The 7,330-nt window shown below is 34.9% G+C and overlaps 1 non-coding gene across 1 annotated transcript; it reads right to left on the bottom strand.

Annotated features, from left to right (window-relative positions):
• Window positions 1-3,946: 3,946 nt before the first annotated feature.
• LOC121218815 (U6 spliceosomal RNA) lies at window positions 3,947-4,052 on the bottom strand. Its single transcript, XR_005915292.1, has one exon. It is a non-coding gene; the product is annotated as a U6 spliceosomal RNA (small nuclear RNA).
• Window positions 4,053-7,330: the final 3,278 nt, after the last annotated feature.

Genomic DNA, 7,330 nt, shown 5'->3' with positions numbered 1-7,330 from the left:
TCTTCATCCAATAGGTTTATCTAATCTCCATCCCTCTCATGCATATAATTGCTCAGCTTAGGTGAAAGTTCGTTTGAACACTTAGCCTGCTCGTATTTGTAATCACAACTCCATTGGTTTCTCAAATATCCACACATTCAACTCACTTTGGATTGTTCTTACGCCGACCTATAAAAATAAATATTCATAATTAAAAATGATACTAAAACAGGTAAATAAAAAATAAAAATTTTTAATTAACAAAAAATTCAAAATAATAATAATCATAGTAATTATTTTTTCACACTTAAATAAAAAAAATTAAATTAAATATCATTTGGAGGCATAAGAACATGAGACTAGCTACAATGTTGCAACATGGAAGAGTGGCATCGCAACATAGTGAGTAGAGTACCAAAAAAGCAAAGCTACCTTCAGTGTCGTGACATAGCCAGAATGTGTCACGACACAACCCTAAATTCGAGGCTCAACTCTTAAACTACCACCAGTGTCGCAACATAGGCCAGATGATGTCGCGACACCACCTTGATATGGAGAATTCATGATCTAAGGGCATGTTGGTCTACACAACTAACTTTAACATAAAAACTTCAGCCGAATTAGGTCAATGGACAATGACAAACCCTAAATCTATAAATAGGCTTTACTGAACACTTAATAATCTTCTTTTATTCTAGTTTTAGGTTACAACTTTCATTTAGTTTCAGTTTTCAGTTTCTTCAGTTTATTTTGTTCTTAGGTTATTTCTATTTGTAATTCAGTTCTAGTTGTATTCTTTTTTTTGGGGACTTTGATTTGTGGATTCATCAACTCTTTGTGCATTTCTGCACTTACAATCATCAATACAAAATCATCATTCTACTTGAACCTTATTCTTGATTTATTATTTATGCTCATCCTTTTAATCAAGTTTATGTTATTTATGGGATCAATGAGGAACTAATCCCTTTATGGGAGATTAGCGAGTGGACATGGGATTTATTAATTTCTATTTAGGTGCAACACCCCAAGCCCGACCTAGTTGTTATGGCCAAATTTGGAAAGCTACATTAGCCACCGGAATGGCTCAGAAAAACTTTCTTGTTTTCAAACATACTTTTCTTTTAAAACCATTTGCGCAGTTCATTCAAAACTAGTAAAATCGAATGTTCAACTTTATTTTCAATTCCATTTAAAAAACAAATTTTCCACGAAAATGGCCGAAATAAAATTTCAAAAATTTGAAAAAATTATTTTAAAACTATTGGCTTATCAATTCAAAGAAAATGAATTAAATCATTTATTTTAATTTCATAAAAACAGTTCAAATTTCAGGAATTGAAATAAATAATATATCAATTGTAAACATTCAATAAATAATATATCAATTGTCTTTTTATTCAAAATTGGAGAACTTGATTATTTGTTACTATTTCAGAAATAAAAACATATTAACTTCATAAATCAAGTGTCTTTAGAAAACTCATTTGTCAAAATTAAAAATTTTGAAAACTAAGTCTAATTTTATTACAAACTCATTTTTCATAACTCTCCCCTCCTTAAAAAGAATTTCATCCTCGAAATTCCTATTGTCACACCCGTTAACTTATCCACAAAATTCATAGCTCTGCTTTCTAAACCAACCACCACGCTTTCGCAGTGCAACTCTGATTCCAATGTAGTTCCAATACTTCACCTTAAATCTCCAATGGGTTTCCTATTTACTTACACGAATTGTCTCAAGGGATCGCTAACGATTTCCTCATTCTCAAATTTTTCACGAACACACTTTGAACAACAAACATTTAGGTAAAACCAAAATTGCAATCAATGCAAGGTACAATTAGAATGGATCGTAAAAGTACCTTTATTGACTCTAGATACGTCTCGATCCTCTCGACGCTTAGCAGCATAAAATAGTCTTTGATTTCATTTTTGAGTCTAAGCTTGCATTTAAATAGGATGATGCCATGGACAATCCGTAACATAATGCTTTGCAGACTCATTTCTCAGCCATGTTCCTGACTTTATCCATCACTCGCTCGAATGGCGCTTATTACAATACTCATAAACGAATTTTCTCATTGATCCAATAGAACTTCCTGTATTAAATTTTACAACACTTTGTTGTGGTTTATCCTCTCTAGCTCACTCCAAAGGTCGTGCATTTGAGCCAGTAGGGCTAAACTTCCTCTTATTCTGTACTTTGTTCTTTTCCATTCCCTAATGTTCGAATCACTTACTTCCTTCTAATATTTTGTTATTCTCAATCGTAGTCTCAAAAAGTCCTTTCTAAAACTCCCTACATTGCTTAGGATATTGTATCATCCCTAGTCTCTTGATTTCTGCCTTAAGCGGTAGATGCTTTAATGATGCCATTTGTCTTAGGGTCAGACACAAGTCCATGAAAAGCTAACGAATAATCTTGAGCTACTCGACATTGTGCTCTTGGAAAATCACATACCATGGGTTCGCATACCTTAGGTCTTCATATCACTTTCTTGAGTCTAAAGTTTTATATTACTCTATAGTTCAAAGATAAAGTGTCTAACTATTTCCTTAGTGTTTACAGTCTAATTTTTACAGTTTTAATATATAATTTTAAACAGTACAATCTTAATATTTGTCTACAGTTTAGCAGTGACAGTACTAACTTTGGAATGACATCGGAGTTCTCGAATTTTAACTTTTTGAAAATCTCATAAAAATTTTCTTGTGCATGGTTCTCAAAATACCCTTTTTAAATATACATGTAGATTCAAAACAAAATTCCACGATTCAAGTTTTAAACTAGGCTCTAATACCACTAAATGTAACACCACTTATGCACTTACACTACTTAAAAATACTACAAGATCGTTCATAAGTCTTGATGAAGGAGCGAAAAGGTTTAACGATCTAAAAATATATATGATTGATGAGTCTTGGTCACAAAATAAAGAAAATAGGATGATTGAATCCATAGAAGAGATGGGAGAGATAAAAAGAGAGAAAAAAGGGAAAAATAAAACCAAACAGAAAAAATGGCATTGGTGAAGGTGGCGACAGTGCTGGTCAAATGAAGTGAGAAAAAATATAAAAATTGTGAGAGGATTTGGTCACAATACTGAGAGAAAAGAGAAAAGCAAAGGAGTGGTGGAGGAAGGTTTTCCCGCGGTGGTTCAAGGCGGCTCATGGCGACGAAAATGGCGGTGAAGGGCACTGATCAAAAGAAAAGAGAAGGAGACAAGAACCTTGGACGGTGGTGTGGAGGTGGTGAAGCTATAGCTCACGATGTAGGAATTTTAGATAGTGGTTGAAGGTGGTGCCTGTTTGCAAAATGGAGAGAAAATGAAAAAGGAAGAAATGAAAAAAGAATGAGACTGTGAGAGCAATTGAGTGGTATGGATGACAAAGAGGTGGGGTAAGCTTGGTCAACTGTGAAATGGTTTATTGAACCTCAAGAAAAGGCAAGATATGAAGTTTTGGAAAGGGAGGGAGACATGGAGTGAAAAGGGGATCATGTTACCCCAACATATGGTATGTTTGACTCATAAAGAGGGAAAGGAATCCTCCTAAACATGGTAAAAATGGGGTAGACATCAAGCACATTATGCATATGGAAATTATGTCAAAAACTTTAAATTAAAAAATGAGAAAAAGGGGACTTAAACTTAGGACCTCTAGGATAAGGAGCACTTAACCACTTGACCACTCCAGTTCCTTGTTTTAATTCCTACAACATTTATTTAAAAACATGGTGTGTCCTTTGCTAAGGTTTGAGGCAAAATTGCACCACATAGAAAACAGTGTGAGGGAAGGGATGTGAACACAAGTCATCATAGACAGTTTCACCACTACTCGACCAATATATTTGATATTTATTAATATAAAAACATTATCTAAAATAATAAATAAATAAATAAAATTTGGGAGACCAATCTCTCGGTTCATTAACCTAATTTTTATGAACTAGGTTTTTGGGATGAAAAATTTGGACCATTTCTCGATTTGTGCATGTCATCCTTGTACTGGGGCCATGCTAATCTTCTATATATTGTTCCAATTTTATCGGATGTTGGTTTAGTGTTAAGGTATTAGCTTACCCTAAGGTCATGTGTTCAAATCCCTGCGTGAGTGAATAGGTAATATATTTTTATAAATGTCATAGCCAACACCTAGCCCGGTAAGATATTGTCCAGTTTGGAAGCACATGACCCTCAAGTTTTATTCTTAGGAGCGCCTATACAACCCCAAAAGCCCTCTTACCACTTAAGTGTTGCTAGCCCTTTATATAGCCTAGATTTCTCCCATGCTTTGGCAATGTGGGATTCACCTAGGGTGTTAAACAGGGCCTTGCATAAGGCTCTGTATATGTTGTTAAGTGCTCTGTTTATATCATTTGAGATCGGGAGTTTGAGTATTCCTTTTCTAGAATTAAAATAAAGAGGTGGAGTGGTCAAGTGGTTAAGTGCTTCTAAGCTATCCTAGAGGTCTTAAGTTCAAGTCCCCTTGTTCTAATCTTTTTATTTAATTTTTTAACACAATTTCCATGTGCTTAATGTGCTTGCCGTGCACCCCATTGTTACCATGTTTTGGAAGCTTCCTTTCTTCTTTATGAGTCAAACTTACCATATGTTGGGGTAACATGATCCCCTTTTCACTCTATGTCTCCTTCCTTGCCAAAACTTCATATATTGCCTTTTGTCCTGGCTCAATGAACTTGGTCACAGTTGACAAAGCGTATGTGACAGCCCAAAATTGACCCTAGTCGGGAAGTGGTTTCGGGACCGCTAAACCGAGTCATAAAAATAATTAACCGTCATAATTGATGCTCATTATATGTACATGTGCATGTGTGAAAATTTCGTGTTTGAATTTTGTTTAATTGTAGGTGAATTTTAGTAAATAGGACTTATGTGAGAAAATTTTGAAATGTGATAGGTCAAAGCATAAGGATCTATTAGTGCATGAAATAAAAAGGGGGGACTTGCATGTCAATTTCCCCCCCTAATTAGTAGTGGCCGGCCATGACAAGCATGGTAGACCAAGTGTGATGGGCAAGAACATGTCATAAACATGTTGAGTTAGTGTTTCATGGGAGGTATGATAAAATAAGGAGCATGGGCATAAAATAATGAAAGGGAATATGATGAAAACAAAAAAAAAAGTGTGTGGTTGTTCCCCCCCATTTTGCTGAAACTAGAAAGAAAAAAACAAAAAAAAAGTGTCCATCTTTCTTCATTTCCCTTGGCCGAATGTTCTAAGGAAGAAAGAAAAACAAGTTGTGTTCTTTGGTTCTTCTTGGCCGAATTGAAAAGAAAAAGAAGAAATTGAAGTTAAGGCATTTGGTCACCTTTAAGTTGATTAAGAAGCTCTTGAATATTCGGTGCCTAAGGGAAAAGTTTCTACGAAGTTTGGCCATGCATGTAACTAGATTGAGGTATGTTTGATATTATTCTTTGAGATTCATGTATATTTTAAGTTGTAAGTTTGAAATCTACCTAGCCATGGTTCAAATTTTGTTAATTGATGGAGATGATATTCGGCCATGAGTGTTACATTCTTGGTTGGTATTTTGATGTCTTTGGTGATGAGGTATGAAGATGGTTGATTTTGAGTGTTTAATAAAAAGGATACATGAATTATTGTTAAAAAATGGTCGAATGTAGCATGATTAAAGATGTGAATAAATTGAAGTTAAGGAGGTTGTCAATGAAAAATATGAGTTGGATGAGTTTTAAAGAATAAAAATTTAGGTGACTAGAGGTCAAGGACATTCGGTCAAAGGCTTGTGTGCTAGCAAAATCGGCCTAAATGTCGTTTTGATGGGTTGAATTGAGTAAGCTAGATGTTGGAACACATAAGGATTCGGCCTTCTAAAACAATAGAGATAAATGTATGGAAGGCTAAGTTTAAGTAGTAAGGCCGAATAGGTTGTAGATAAGGCACTTGTGAGTTCTTGGCCAAGCAATTGACAAATTAAATTAGAGTTCTTGTGACGTATAATGTCAAGTCTAACTTGGTATATTTGGCCACCTAATTAAGTACATCGGTGGTGTTGAATGTAATCTTACACATTCGGCCATATGGGGTAAAAATGGGTCAAGTGTTCATGAGATGAAATTAGGTGTTTAAATGATGTTATAGTTGACATTGTGCATATATACATGCATTCGGCCATCTAATTGAGTATGAAGGTGGTGTTAAATCTAATTGTGATGCCCATTCCGAAGTATATATATATACATATATATATACATAAGTATGCCCATTCGTGATGTTACCTTTAATTATGTGTATAATCGAATAAATGGGTAATTAGTGAGGATGGTTGCCGAATATACAGACATACATATGCATGTGTAATTGAATTATGAATGTTTAGCAAGATGGTTAAACTAGTTGATTTATTGATTAAGCTCAAGGAGTTAAAGGAGGAGAATCAAGCAAAGGCAAAGAAAAGATCATCGAGTAGCCGAGTTGGAACCGTCTTACCCAACACAAAGTAAGTCATTAAGCATATAGTTGTATTAATTTAAATGGTCATAACGTCTATGTAATGATGCTGAATGGAATGATAAATATATATATACATGTATGCATGTGGTGATGAAAGTGTTGAATGAAAAGAAAAGAGGTGAGATGTATTGAGTTGTTGATCTCGGCACTAAGTGTGCGGGTATAAACATTTATGATCATGAGATTGGCACTAAGTGTGCGGGTTTAAATTGTACAGCACTAAGTGTGCGAGTTTGATTATATAGCACTAAGTGTGCGAGTTTGATTATATAGCACTAAGTGTGCGAGTTGATTATATAGCACTGAGTGTGCGGACTTAATATATACTTTTGAATCACTATGGACACTAAGTGTGCGACATTATTGAGTTGATCACGGACAGCGGATCGGGTAAGTACCTTGAGTTCATGGCTAATAGGCGCTATGTTTATATTTGGAGTTGAGCTTGGTAAGTTTGAACCTATGTGACAATTATAATTGAAGTCACGTACATAAGATTTATCGTGGAATAGGTGAAAGGTCGTTTAGTTGTATGATTGTAACGAAAATACAATGATGTATGAAAATGCCTCAAATATCCTATTGATTAGTATATGGAATGTGAATGCATGACTTGGTATGAGATTGAACCGATAGGTCTAAGGAACTATGGTATGGTTCGGTATGGATGGAGTAACTAGCCTCGTTCCATTTTGTTTCCTCTTGTGATAATGTTATTAATGGATGGTAGTGCGTTGCTTATGACTTACTGAGTTACATACTCACTCGGTGTTTCCTTGTCACCTATTTTAGGTTTCTTGGACTTGTCTCTTTTTGCGTGATCGGGCCGTCATCGAAGTCATCACACCGG

This window comes from Gossypium hirsutum, chromosome D06 (assembly GCF_007990345.1).
Source record: "Gossypium hirsutum isolate 1008001.06 chromosome D06, Gossypium_hirsutum_v2.1, whole genome shotgun sequence".
NCBI classification, from domain to species: domain Eukaryota; kingdom Viridiplantae; phylum Streptophyta; class Magnoliopsida; order Malvales; family Malvaceae; genus Gossypium; species Gossypium hirsutum.
This window is presented reverse-complemented; position numbering and strand designations above follow the sequence as displayed.